The 15,419-nt window shown below is 46.1% G+C and overlaps 1 protein-coding gene across 2 annotated transcripts in view; it reads right to left on the minus strand.

Annotated features, from left to right (window-relative positions):
- Positions 1 to 15,419, minus strand: part of LOC138580131 (zinc finger protein 300-like) — a 558,246-nt gene that overhangs the window by 256,892 nt on the left and 285,935 nt on the right. The window lies entirely within an intron of this gene.

Below are 15,419 nucleotides of genomic sequence, written 5' to 3' on the forward strand. Positions count from 1 at the left end.
ATCGGGCTGAAGCATGATACTGTCTCAGGCACCAATGAAAGAGTGGCACGCAGTTGAAAATGGATATTCATTCCTTTAGTCACAGACTGTTTGAATAGTACCCAAGGGGATGCTTTGTGTTAAAATTAAATAAATTGTGATATTTAAAGAATATTTATTCAGCAACAATGGTCAAAATTACTAACTGCATAGTGTAGTAACTTCACAAACTGGCCCACATTGGCCAGAAAGGTGGCCCATTTTGACTGGCCCACACTAGCATTTTGCATTTTTGCTACAGGCATTGCCCTATTGCCCTATAGGCCAGTGTTAGGGAGAATTCTCTGTTTAGGCTGAATTTCCTAACCTAGTGAGTCCCCCAGCAGCTTTGCTGGATTTTTGGGGTTTATTTTCTTCTCCTGCCAAGAGTGGGACTCTTTTACCCTCACTCTTGGACCTGATTTGAGTGTATTCCTGTGACTTGTAATGTGCTTATGGGCTTTGGGGTATTTTTCCCCATAGGCTATCATTGGTTTTTGTATGTGTGTTACACAGCACCCCCAGTGCAGTAACACAGGGGTGTCATAGTGACCCCCAAACATAGACTCCATTCCCTGAGACTGACTACTGTCTCCCTGGGCATGTAAAGTCACCATTGACTTTACTAGTCTTAAATTGTGAACAGAACCAGTACAAACCATCATACTGTGGAAGTACTGGTAGGGGCAATTAGATTTCCCCTGGGTCTGTTTGTCGAGGGGGTACTGTCCCGTCCCCCCTCGCCGAGTTTCTGGCTGGTGGCAGTGGATAGCACGGAAATATTCCACCGGAATAATTCCCTATGGGATTTCCCATTGATTTTAATGCACCACTTTTTGGTGCAATGTTAAAGATGCCGCCGTTTTATTTATTTAATATTAATTCACCGGTTGGGATTTTTTGCCAGAACTCACCGCCAAAATGGCGTCTGGGTTCACTTCAGTAACCCTGAACCCGAGTCGAGCCTTTGTTCCACTTTTGGCGGGCTTCTGCACAGAAGCCCTCCAAAGTGGTGCCACTTTGTCTGGGTCTACAGGATGTGTGGGAGGGGGATTTAGGCACCCTGGACTGAGTTGCCTTGGCAACTCAAGTCGCACTCTTGTGTGATTGGCCCAGTGGTGAGCCCCCCGGCTCACCACTTAGCATGTTTGAGTGACAGCTAGGACTGGTGAATGGGGGTTTGCTGCATAAAAGCAGGGCTTTGGGGACTGGAACTTCAGAAGTCGCCACAGGACCTAAGAAGCCGAAGAGGGAGAAGCTGAGCCGATCTGCCACGACGACACCACCGGTGGAGCCCTGCGGAACCGTCTCACCACTTCCCAAAGACAGAGGAGATCTCCAGTCCGGAGAGTCTTCTTCCCTTGACTGGTGGGGACAACCAGGTGTTGCCTTCTTTTCGCCTCCCTGGAGCATCTCGTGGCCGCCTTGCCTGTGTCAAACACCCCGTCAACAGGAATACCACTTTTTACCTCTACCGCGAAAGAGGGGTAACATCCTTTTAACTGGAAAACTCCACGGCTGGTTTCTTCCCTGGTAGTGCAACGACCTTCAGCCTTCCTCCACGTCGAGATCTTCTCTTCCTCTGGACGACGCCGCGACTTGCACCCACTACCAGGAACAACTGCCACCGCTGGAGGATCCTTTCCATTTTGAAGGTACTGTGTTCCGCCCGGCTTCTCTTGCCACCGATTGTACGGGGTAGATTTAGCCCTCGGCTCTCGAACCTGGGTTAGCCTGGGACAACCCAACTAAACTTTTCTAAGCTTAACAGAACTTTTCTACTCACCTGTAAAGACTTTTGAGACTTCGTGACATTGTGTGATCTTGGGCATATTTGGCCTGGCTCTCCCTAAAGTGGGCCTGGCACTGAACTTCCTTGCTCCTCAATAGACTGCCTTCTCTAATACTTACTGTGGTTCTCTGAAAAGTGTTTTGCTGTATTGCTTTCTTAATTCTGCCTTTTTCCTCCCTTTTTTGACACTTTGTTGAAGTACAATCTAACGTTAAGCGCTCACCTCGGTCTGGAAATAAGTGGTGTTAACTAAGACTTGTCCAACAAATAACCAGGGATGTACATATAGTAATTAGCACTGTGTTTTGAATTTACTTACCTTTTTCTGTGCTAGTGTAATTTTACAAGTGTGTCTTTTAAATAAATAATTATATACTTTTACACAAGCTCTGGTCAGTGTTTGCTTGTGCTACTGTGCCTCTGTACCTATTCTGTATGCTCTGTATACTTCCTAACTCTTCTTGAGGGAAGTCTGACTGCTCAGCCACAGCTACCAAGTGAATCTGTGTGGTACAGACTGCTACCAAGAGGGTTTACTGCCAAACACCTGTAGTCTTAAATCTTTTGCAGTGGTCCCAGAGGGAACTGCACAGGTTTCTGCCTAACACTGGTGTACAGCGGTGGGATTTGTATTGAGTATACACTTTAGTGTACTTTTGAGATACCTTAGTGCAACTAACCACAAAGCTTAGCACTAAAGAAAAAGTTATTTTCTAACATGTCTACTATGGAAGTTTATAGTCAAGAGTCCCTTGCTACAAAAACTGCTGATTGTTTAAGAGTTCTCTGTAAGCATAAGAATCTCATGACCAAAGGCAAGAAAATGGAGCTAATAGAAAGGTTGTTAGAAAACCAAAGTCTGGATGATGGTTCCGAGGAACCTATCACTCCAGCAAATGTAGAGAACAGCAATGATATTGATATTGAGCAAAGTATTGATGATCTTGGGTCAGAACCAGAAGAGGAGGATGAAACTGTTGTAGATTTTCCCTCTAGGCCTCTGTCTGCTCTACCAGCTGTACCTACTGGGCCTTTGCCAGGTCCCACATTTAGTCCCCAATACTACGAACTGGAGAAAATGAAACTGGAATTAGAGTACAAGAAACTTAATGCTCAAACTGACAAAGAACTAAGGCTAAGAGAAACGGAGCTCAAGTATGAGCTAGAAATGAAGAAATTATCTGTTGAAAATGCTTCTCTCTCTGGCTCCTCTAGAAGTTCCAGTCCTAAAAGACCTCGGATGCCTAAAGAATTGATTGGTATGTATGAGCCTAGGTTGGATGTGTTGGATTGGTTGTCTATGTTTGAGTATAATCATGGGCTCCAGAACATCACAGGTAATGAGTTACTCACCTGGTTGTTCTCTAGGCTCCCCCCTGTTGCAACTGATGTGGTAATGGAGTTGGGGGAGGAGGATAGGAAAGAGTATGAATGTGTGAAACTAGCTTTAATAGCTAGGTTTGGGAAGACCCCTTCCCAGTATCTTAGGAGGTTAAGAAGCCTCAAAAAGCATGATGGTACCCCTTAGGCTACCTGGGTGTGTGAAGGGTTGAAAAACTTAGAGGGATGGATTAAGGGTTACAAAGTGAACACTTATGAAGGAATGATGAATCTTGTAATGATGGAGTCAATTTATGATGCCTGCTCTCCTGAGCTCAGACAGCACGTGGCTGATTCAAGGGAATTAGATCCTCGAAAGCTACCTAAGGCTGCTGACTTGTGGGTTGCCAACAGGGCCACTCACAAGGATTCTGGGGTAACTCAGAAGAAGGATGAGGGGAAAAAGCCTAAAAAGGACTCTAAAGAGAATTCTAATAATTCCAATTCCAAAGAGGGCCCCAAACAAAACCATAAGGGTAAGCCACAAGGGAAACCAAATCAGAGTAGTATACCTTCTGGTGCCAAACCAGAAGGAAGTCAGAACAAGCCTCCATTCCAAAGGACCTTTGGATCCTGTTATGTTTGTAAGGCTACTGACCATGTGAAAGAAGATCCCAGATGTAAGGGTAAACCTTCAGGGATCCAACTTGTCTCCTTAGCCTTCGCTCAAGAGGAGGAAGTCCCTATGGCAAGTGGAAACTTTCTACTACTGGCTGATGAACCCACTGGAGTCTCAGCCAGTGTTTCTTTAGTCTCTCTGGGGTTGTGGGAACAACAGAATTTAGATGTCTATAATTCTATCCCAGATAATACTAAAGAGTATTATAAGGACAGTGTCCAGGTGAATGGTCAGGAGACTCCTGCCATCCGGGACACTGGGGCCAGCATAACTGTGGTGGATGAATCATTTTTCAAGGCAGAGGATGTTGCTAAGGCACCCAAATGCCTCACCAAGTTAGCTGGAGGGCCTGTGCAGATGTGTCCCCAGTTACCAGTTCTCATCCAGTGTAATGCTATGGCTGTGAAGATACCCGTCAGTATACAATGTGAAGTACCAGGAAGGGTTCTGTCGGGTAATGACCTGAAAGCTCTTGGAGTTGTGTCACATACCCCCAGACCTCCTAGTAAAAGGTTACAGGAGCTCACCAAACCTGCAAGAGAGAAAACCCTGCGAGGTTTATCTCAGGAGATGATGACAGAAATCACTCCTCTCCCACTGGAGCAATTTACTGCAGTCACTACCAGATCAGGAGCAAAGGGGCAACCCAAGACTCCTAGGAAAAAGCCTACAGCAAGCACTCCAGTGCTTCCAACAAGGACTTCCCCCAGGTTGTCCAAAGTTACACCTGTAACTCCACCTCCAGCTGAGGCTGAGAGGGAGGTACCACCCTGTATGGTTGAACTAGACTCTGAAGAAGAGCTAGTAGGAGGCTCAGAATTTATTGGAGACCTGGACCCGGCTGACCATCCTGAGCTGCAGTCTTTACTGGCAGAAGGTGGACCCAGCAGGTCAGCTTTTCGTAAGGGACAAAGAGAATGTCCAACTCTGGAGGGCCTCCGCTAACAGGCAGCTTCTCAGGCTGATGGGCAAGAGCCTGGGAAGTATAGGTTACACTGGGAAGATGGCCTATTCTACAGTGAACCAACTGCATCTGAACCTGGAGACTACCAACGCCTGGTAGTACCCCAAGAGAACAGACAACAGTTCTTGCAACTAGCCCACGAGATTCCTTTGGCTGGTCACTTGAGTTTCAAGAAGACCAAGGAAAGGCTCTCTCTCTACTTTTATTGGCCAAAGATGGGGGCCGAAGTAGACAAGTATTGCAGGAGCTGCCATACCTGCCAGACTTCTGGTAAGGTTGGTTCCAAGAATGTGGCACCTTTAGTGCCTCTCCCAGTTGTAGGAGTCCCATTTGAGAGGGTAGGGATTGACATAGTTGGTCCCCTTGATCCTCCAACCTCCTCAGGCAACAGGTTTATCCTTGTTGTAGTAGACCATGCTACTAGGTACCCTGAGGCAATTCCTATGAGGACTGTTACAGCTCCGGCTGTAGCTAAGGCCCTCCTTGGTATTTTTACCAGGGTTGGGTTTCCTAAGGAAGTAATCTCTGACAGGGGGTCAAATTTTATGTCCCACTACATGAAGGCCATGTGGAAAACCTGCGGAGTTACTTACAAGTTCTCAACCGCATACCACCCCCAGACAAATGGATTGGTAGAAAGGTTTAACAGAACCATGAAGAGCATGATAGGTGCTTTAGAAGAACCCCTTAAAAGAAGTGGGACCTTCTACTGCCATGCCTTCTCTTTGCTTATAGAGAAGTCCCTCAGGAGGGAGTAGGTTATTCTCCCTTTGAACTTCTCTATGGCCATCCAGTCAGAGGCCCCTTGGCCCTGATTAAGGAGGGGTTGGAGAGTGCTCCTTCCCCCAAGCCAGTCAGAGTGACTGACTATGTGATAGGTCTCCGGAGGAGAATGTCACACATGATGGCAGAAGCAAGTGACAACTTGAAAGCTGGACAAGCTCTGGTCAAGCATTGGCATGATCAGAAGGCTAACATGGTTGAGTTCACTCAAGACCAGCTAGTTCTTGTAATGCTTCCAACAAGGCAGAGGGCCTTGCAAGACAAATGGATGGGACCCTTCAAGGTTGTGGGAAAACTTGGAGAGGTCAACTATCTGGTGGATCTGGGCAAACCCAGGGAAGCTCCTAGAGTCTTCCACACCAACCGCCTCAAAGCCTATGTCTCTAGACCAGAGGTAGGAGCCTTGCTTCTAGCTTCATCAGAAGAGGAGGATGAGAGTGAAGCTCTACCTGACCTCCTGAGAGGCTTACCTTTGGACAAAAAGGTTGAAGGAGTTAATCTCTCTTCAGATCTGACACCTGAGCCACAGGAGGAGTGCAAATCTATGTTGAATCAGTTTGCACCTCTGTTCTCACTTTCACCAGGCTTGACCCCTTGGGGAGAGCATGACATACTCACTGGTGACTGTCTGCCAGTCAAAAGCAGAGGATACAGAATGTCAAGAGAATGTCAGAACCCACATCAAAGGTGAGGTCAAGAAAATGCTTGATCTCGGGGTAATAGAGCCCTCTACTAGTCCCATGGTCTAGCCCAGTTGTGTTAGTACCAAAGGCAGGATCCAAAGAATTGAGATTCTGCGTGGACTATAGAGCTCTTAATGCAGTCACCAAGACTGATGCCCACCCTTTGCCAAGGACAGATGAGTTGGTGGATAAACTTGGTGCAGCCAAGTACCTCAGCACCCTGGACCTTACGTCAGGCTATTGGCAAATAGCCCTGACAGACCACGCCAAGGAGAAAACTGCATTTTCTACCCCAGTTGGCTTATACCAATTCAAGGTTATGCTTTTTGGACTCAGAAAATGCACCTGCTACATTGCAAAGGATGGTGAACTAAATTATAGCTGGGATGGAGGACTTCTGCATGGCATACTTGGATGACATTGCAGTCTTCAGCCAATCCTGGGAGGAACATGTGAACCACTTAGGACATGTTTTGCAGGCTCTTGAGCAGGCCAATCTGACCATAAAGGCAAGTAAATGCCAAATTGGACAGAGTAAAGTGGTCTACCTTGGGCATGAGGTAGGAGGTGGAGAAATAAGGCCTTTGCTCAGCAAGATTGAAGCTGTGCAAAATTGGACAACACCTACTACTCAAACCCAGGTGAGAGCCTTCCTAGGCCTCACTGGGTATTACAGGAATTTCATTGAGAACTATGGGACCATAGCTTCTCCACTGAATGTAATCTCCTCTCCAAAATTCCCTAAGAAGGTCAAATGGAATGAGGAATGCAATCAGGCCTTTGAAAACCTGAAGAAAGCTCTTTGCCAGGTTCCAGTACTCAGAGCTCCTGACTACCACCAAACTTTCATTGTACAAACTGATGCTTCCAATGTAGGTATAGGTGCAGTTCTTAGCCAACTGGATGAGAAGGGTAGGGAGCACCCCATTTGCTTCATCAGTAGAGAATTGAAGGATCCTGAGACAAGGTGGGCAACAATCGAAAGAGAATGCTTTGCTATTGTGTGGGCACTGAAGAAGTTTAGGCCATACTTGTATGGTTCTACTTTTGTCATTCAGACTGACCACCAACCCTTGAGAAGGTTAATGCAAATGAAAGGGGAAAATCCAAAACTATTGAGATGGTCCATCTCCCTCCAAGGGTTTGATTTCACCATTGAGCACAGGTCAGGGTGTCACCATCAAAATGCTGATGGACTCTCTAGGATGTATGTCATCGACTAGAGGTATGAGGTTCATCCAGGAGTGGATTAAATCCTCCTGTCCCTTAGTCTGGGGGGGGCGAGTGTTAGGGAGAATTCTCTGTTTAGGCTGAATTTCCTAACCTAGTGAGTCCCCCAGCAGCTTTGCTGGATTTTTGGGGTTTATTTTCTTCTCCTGCCAAGAGTGGGACTCTTTTACCCTCACTCTTGGACATGATTTGAGTGTATTCCTGTGACTTGTAATGTGCTTATGGGCTTTGGGGTATTTTTCCCCATAGGCTATCATTGGTTTTTGTATGTGTGTTACACAGCACCCCCAGTGCAGTAACACAGGGGTGTCATAGTGACCACCAAACATAGACTCCATACCCTGGGACTGACTAATGTCTCCCTGGGCATGTAAAGTCACCATTGACTTTACTAGTCTTAAATTGTGAACAGAACCAGTACAAACCATCATACTGTGGAAGTACTGGTAGGGGCAATTAGATTTCCCCTGGGTCTGTTTGTCGAGGGGGTACTGTCCCGTCCCCCCTCGCCGAATTTCTGGCTGGTGGCAGTGGATACCACGGAAATATTCCACCGGAATAATTCCCTATGGGATTTCCCATTGATTTTAATGCACCACTTTTTGGTGCAATGTTAAAGACGCCGCCGGTTTATTTATTTAATAATAATTCACCGGTTGGGATTTTTTGCCAGAACTCGCCGCCAAAATGGCGTCTGGGTTCACTTCAGTAACCCTGAACCCGAGTCGAGCCTTTGTTCCACTTTTGGCGACTCAAGTCGCACTCTTGTGTGATTGGCCCAGTGGTGAGCCCCCCGGCTCACCACTTAGCATGTTTGAGTGACAGCTAGGACTGGTGAATGGGGGTTTGCTGCATAAAAGCAGGGCTTTGGGGACTGGAACTTCAGAAGTCGCCACAGGACCTAAGAAGCCGAAGAGGGAGAAGCTGAGCCGACCTGCCACGACGACACCACCGGTGGAGCCCTGCGGAACCGTCTCACCACTTCCCAACGACAGAGGAGATCTCCAGTCCGGAGAGTCTTCTTCCCTTGACTGGTGGGGACAACCAGTTTTTGCCTTCTTTTCGCCTCCCTGGAGCATCTCGTGGCCGCCTTGCCTGTGTCAAACACCCCGGCAACAGGAATACCACTTTTTACCTCTACCACGAAAGAGGGGTAACATCCTTTTAACCGGAAAACTCCACGGCTGGTTTCTTCCCTGGTAGTGCAACGACCTTCAGCCTTCCTCCACGTCGAGATCTTCTCTTCTTCTGGACGACGCCGCAACTTGCACCCACTACCAGGAACAACTGCCACCGCTGGAGGATCCTTTCCATTTTGAAGGTACTGTGTTCCGCCCGGCTTCCCTTGCCACCGATTGTACGAGGTAGATTTAGCCCTCGGCTCTCGAACCTGGGTTAGCCTGGGACACCCCAACTAAACTTTTCTAAGCTTAACAGAACTTTTCTACTCACCTGTAAAGACTTTTGAGACTTCGTGACATTGTGTGATCTTGGGGATATTTGGCCTGGCTCTCCCTAAAGTGGGCCTGGCACTGAACTTCCTTGCTCCTCAATAGACCGCCTTCTCTAATACTTACTGTGGTTCTCTGAAAAGTGTTTTGCTGTATTGCTTTCTTAATTCTGCCTTTTTCCTCCCTTTTTAAACAACTTGTTGGAGTGCCATTTAACGTTAAGCGCTCACCTCTGTCTGGAAATAAGTGGTGTTAACTAAGACTTGTCCAACAAATAACCAGGGATGGACATATAGTAATTAGCACTGTGTTTTGAATTTACTTACCTTTTTCTGTGCTAGTGTAATTTTACAAGTGTGTCTTTTAAATAAATAATTATATACTTTTACACAAGCTCTGGTCAGTGTTTGCTTGTGCTACTGTGCCTCTGTACCTATTCTGTATGCTCTGTATACTGCCTAACTCTTCTTGAGGGAAGTCTGGCTGCTCAGCCACAGCTACCAAGTGAATGTGTGTGGTACAGACTGCTACCAAGTGGGTTTACTGCCAAACACCTGTAGTCTTAAATCTTTTGCAGTGGTCCCAGAGGGAACTGCACAGGTTTCTGTCTGACAGCCAGTCCGAGCCAGGCAGCTCAACCATAATGGCGAGGGGGCGCCCACCCAGGGGCCCCTCACCAATTATGGAGGAGACAACCCAGTGAAACAATGAGCACTCCCTGAGCTGCTTTTTGCAGCTGAGGGAGTGCTCCTGGGCTACCTGAACTGTCAAAGGGAAATAATATTTCCCTTTGACAGTTCAGTTCAGTTCCCCAGCCACACATGAGCCAAACAAGGCTGGGGTGTTTTGCTTCGCCAGCATTGCATAGCTCATTGCAAATGCCGGCTGGGGCACTATATGTCTGTATGTGCAAGGGGGAGCTCCTGCATCTCCTCGCACATACAGACAGCATCCTGGAGCAGGGCGTTTCAGCATCCACATGCAGGCCAATGCAGAAGGTACGTTTATGCTCATTTCTTTAATTTAAACGTGTGTCTATGTATGCTTGTGTTATAAGTGAGTGTATGGTGATGGATGATCGTGTGAATGCGTGATTGCTGTATGAGTGTGTGGGTGTGGGTGTGAATGAGTGATTGCTGTATGAACGGGTGTGTGATTGAGCAATTGCTCTATGAATGTGTGTGTGTGTGTGAATGAGCGATTGCTGTATGAGTGTGTGTGTGTGTGTGTGTGTGTGTGAGAGAATGAGTGAGTGAGCGAGCGTGCGTGTGTAGTTTGTTTTAGTCCGTTGAGCACATTTTGGAAAGTGGTGGATAGAGGTGGGAAGGAGGGTTGTACAACAAACGCATTTTAAAAATGCCTAAATGCCTTTGTTGCACAATTCCCCTACCCACCTGCCAAATTCAGCTCTCCTTCTGAGGCGCTGTGGAGCCCAGGGGACAGGGATGGTATTTTTTACTGGATTTCTATCATAGATGTCCAGTCAAAAATACCATGCTTTCCCCCTTGGCACCCTAGCGCCTTGCATACACACATAATCATGCTGATTGCGTTAGGCTCAATGGGGCCCACGGGACAGAGATGGTATCTTTTAACTGGACATCTATCATAGATGTCCAGTAAAAAATGTCATGCCTGCCCCCTGGGCCCCGAGCACCAATTGCAAACTGTTTGGCTATTTACCCATTTTTTTTAAGTATGCTCTACAATGCAACATTTTGACCCATTATTTTTTTTCTAGAATTCACGGGAGGAAAACCCCCTTAACCCCTTGATTGGTTCGGGCTCCCTCACTGCGCCCGGTAGCTATGGCATTTTTGAGGAAATAGTTATGCCCCTCCACTTAAAAAATTCACCAGCCGCCACTGGCCCTCTGACTGTGTTGGGAGCGGGATGGGGGGAGCCCAGGGACTGTGCTGGGAGCAGGATGGGCGGGATCCATGGGATAGTGGTGGGAGAAGGGTTTCGAGAGCCCAGGGTCTGTGGTGGGTTGGGATGAGGGAGCCCAGCGACTGTGATGTGAGCAGGCGGGGGAGCCCAGGGACTATACTGGGAGTAGGGTGCAGTGACGTTGCGAAATACATACTGTCCATTTGGCATTTTTGGGGGGACCCGGCCTGCCCAAATTTTGCTCAGGGGGAGCCCAGGCCAAAAAGACCACTGATGTAAGGTGAGGATTTTGGGACCACAGGCAGAGTAGACCAATGGATCAAGGAATCCCAAGGAGAAGAGGGGCAGAGACGCCAGCAACACCTTCCAGGACCGCAGAAGCACCAGTGAAACCCTGCAGCTGTGCTGACCCGTTTTCAAATCGACAGGGAAGACCTGCCAAGGACGGCTTCCTCCCTTAGGCTGGTGGGACTAACTAGCCTCATGACCTTCATTTTGGGCCATCCCCCCCCCCCCCCCGACGTCCTGCAACTTTCACGGGCCGACCAATACCCGGGGTACCTGGACCATTATTGAGTACATCGTCTTCCGAAGTTCAAATTCAGCTGAAACTTTGCATACATCCGTGTGACCTCCAGAGACAGGAATGCTTCACCGAAATTCCCCTCACCAGATTTCAGGACCGAGTAGTCGAAGAGAATCCAATATCATGTTGGGTTAAGCCTGCGATCAAAGATGACAGGAGCAAACCTAGTGTCCTGCACCCCCCTCTAACCCCCTGCCCTCTGCCCACTATCATTTCGTGGCCGGAAGAAAATCCTCCCTAAAGGAATCATAACAGATTGTTCTCTAATGTGTTGGGTGTCCTGACCCACGTTTAAGCTATCATGCCACAACATTTGGTGCTGTGGGCTTAGAAAATTCAAGATGGCGGAAAACCCACATGTGCGCTGAAATCCAGGAAAGCTGCGCAGTTTGTGCGCCCACCAAAATGGTTGCCTCACTTGCCACCCACCAGTGCGAGAATGAAAGGCCGGGTTGCCATGAGGGAAATGGGTTGCCAAAGGAAAAACAGTAGCGCCGGTTAGCTTCAAAGCGCTTTAAAACCACCATTGGACTACCCGCACAGTAGTCTGAAACCATTGGGAATGGAAATGCTGATTGCCAAATGCAACCTAGAATTGTGGGGAATTCATTTGTTAAATCCCAAAAATGGGTGCAGTACCAGTACTCACCACTATCCAAAAGCCGGCATTTTAAAACCACACCAGATTTTACTTTTTTGTGTAAAACTGAATGAACCCAAAGCAGGCTAAAGAAAGACTTACTGAGAGGTGGATACAATGTAAAGTGATATTCTGAAGTGACTTGAAGGTTTATAACAAGACTGGCTGAGCTGTGGATTGCAGCAGTTTAAGTTGCACTGGATTAAAGACACTAAAATCGAAAATGTTTAGATTAAATGAGTGACCTATGTTTGGTGTCACATGCCTTTGTAACTGTTGAAATGTCATAGTTTTGCACTTAGAATCAGCATTCTAGCTGCATGTGTAAAATTGCAAGTTAATTTAAAAAGCAACAAAAAAAAAAATGACAGTTAGCTGAAAGTCTGGCTTAAGGAACTTGATTTTGCTTGACAGCTACCCCCATCAGGAGTGAAACTTGAGTCACAACTGTGTTCCCAGGCTATCTGCCTTTTGCTGGCAACACTAAGGATATGCCATCTATCTAATAATTGAATTACCTGTGCTCTACAGGAGCTCTGAACAAAGCCTGTCCTGACTCAGGCAAAGGTTTTATTACAGCAGTCGTAAAATGTAGCTTCCTCTTGGCAGAAGCTGGGAGGGGTACTGCCTGTGAGAGCAAGCTGGCTTGGCAGAACTGGATAAACCAGTATTTCTACCTTGTGCTGAGAGGAAACCACACCCCTTTGGAGCCAGAACATAACTTTAAAAAGATGGATCATTCATAGAGCGGACATGTGAAAATTTTATAAATGATACCATAATTCTTGTGATTTTTCTGCCCACAGTTTAAGAGGTTTTTAGAACCGGTGGTATGTTCAGGGGGGTTTTAGCGGAAAAGTGGATATTACTCTAAATGTATGCATGTTAAAAATCTGAAACTTCATCAGTTAATGTCCATACTCCCTGCGCACATGTATGTAAAGTTGGGTCAATGTCAGAAATTGAAAAATCAGTTAAAAAGTCAATTATGTGCCATTTCTGAATGCAAGCTCTTAGAAACAGCAGATTTGGACAGAGACATGGCTAAATTCAGCCACACCATGTATATGTAATTTCAAGCAACTGTGTAACTGGGAAATATGTCTTTTATTATCAAATATAGAACGTGTGCAATCTGACAGAGGAGTGTCCTATCTGCAAGCCATAAAATGACATCCCTCTGACAATCAAGTGGGGAATGGAAATTTGACCAATGACAAGTGAGAGGGGCGAGTTTAGTTATGACCAACACACCCACCCACTTGCAGAACATATAAATGGACCACTGAAACTTAGGTGGAGACCTTCAATTCCATTTGCTGCAACGCGCTCTGCCGGACCATACAACATCCAGAGATCCAGACTTCAAATTCATCAACCTCCAGAAAGCCAAACTAGAGACCAGACCAGAGAGAGAAAGCAGTGCTGTACCCAGAGAGAAAGCAGTGCTGTGCCCAGAGAGAGACCAGAGCCCAGTCTAAAACCCTGACCAGATCCGTGACGAGGCCCATTTAATTCAAGAATATAGTGTGAGTACCCAGCAGAACTGTGTAGAACCAATCTCTTAGTTTAAATTCATCTAATTCAATCTATGTAACCTAAGTAGAACTGCCTGATAGCTCCAAATCTGTCACCTGTCATTTTAGCTGCAAAATCTGCCACTTGTCATTTTGAGCTTTTAAAATTTGCAAAACCAAAAACGACCTCTATTAAATCGGTCATAACTCTGTAACCGAGACTTGCAGTAACTTTCATTTGGAAGCTGAGATCCTAGGCTTTCATAGGACCCCAAAACGATAGAGATAGTCCTTGTGGTTCTCCTGTAATAGCGCTCGGCGCATCAGCGAATTTTACCGCGATTTGCAAATTTCTTCACGTGTAAAAAGACAGCAGTTTTGCCTTCCATTTGCCAGAAATTCGTTTAACCTGCTAATCATTCCTGAATCATTGCTAGTGTGAGCCTGGACTAATATTAACTAGATACCACTCACCCTGAACCTCTGAAAGGGAATTAAAAGTATTTTAGCATATTTTTCAATTCATTGCCAGCACATATCAAAGCAATTTGGGCCTGTGTTTTCAAACTTATGTAGTCTAAGCTTGCTGGATTGAACTGATTTACATTGATTGCATTTCTGAGAACTGTGTGCTTTCCTCCCATTCCCTTGCATTGCATAAAGAGGGGGGGAGTGAATAGCCAGAGAAAAGTGATTACATTGTTTTGTTGAAATCGTATTGAGTATTTTCTATACTGCATTTCATTCATTCAACCTTGCTTTTCCTTGAACCCTATAAAGCATTCTCTACCACCTTATACTTCTGTACCTATTTACCAGTGTGCTAGTGCCAGATTCTCTGTTGTTAATCTTTATCATATCAGATTAAGTGTGATATTCAATTATTAATTTATTATAAAGTGTCATATATATATCTATTGTTTAAATTATCAAATAAACCCTTTTAACTTGCAAAACAGAACTACTTCTTGGCTCAGTGGGGTCAGGGGGATTCCAAGAGAGGGGTGTTATATAGGGGTAGTCATCCAGAACGCATGAACTGGACCTAAAGATATATCAATAAGGGTTTTCATTCAGTATTCTAGACTAGGCGTTAACTTAGCTGTAGTGCTGAATTGAATCCTCTTACAAATTGGGGGCTCGAGCCAATACGTTGGGTTAGATTTACCATTTGTGCAGCTTAATACAGTGCGCTAACTGACGGGATACATACATCCGGTCGGATCACCACGCTGCATTACGCTGTGAAGCATTCCTCAAAAGGGACACTCCAAGAAAAGTTCTGTTCTGCAAAAATAAAATACTAACTTCTGTAAGTCAGGACAGAGACCAATCTCTAGAATGACGACCTTGGTAGATATGAAAATAGCCAGAGAGCACCTCTTGCATAAGCTATTTGTGAGAGGTGAATGGACCGAACAGGGCCAGGATGCCTGGTTGCAGGCCATCACGCGACAGGTCACTGAAACAGGGTCAGACTTATGGAGAGATCAGGGTCCATTACATGTGGCCCTGAGTGAACTATATATGGCTCCTAAAGCCAAAGAGGAACACAATAAGATTGCCAGGATAGCAGCATACCTGTACCTATATATGGGAGACATGCAGGATAGATGTGCTGAAAGCCAAAATCTGGCAAATAGGCAACAGATGGTGTTAGAGAAGGTCCAATCTGACCTGGTCTCTTCTGAGCAGAGGCTGCAGAGGAGCCAGGAGTCAGAAAATGACAGCAGACTAGACTGTACATCACTAAAATAAAGGAGGATATGGATGTGCTGCAAAAGGAAAAGTCAGAACAGGATACCAGATTTCTGGCCTTGCAGAAGGAACACCAAGAAGGTTTGGACTCCCTACTGCAAAGCCAGA

This window comes from Ambystoma mexicanum, chromosome 3p, assembly GCF_040938575.1.
Source record: "Ambystoma mexicanum isolate Mex_15411 chromosome 3p, UKY_AmexF1_1, whole genome shotgun sequence".
Classification (NCBI taxonomy): Eukaryota; Metazoa; Chordata; class Amphibia; order Caudata; family Ambystomatidae; genus Ambystoma; species Ambystoma mexicanum.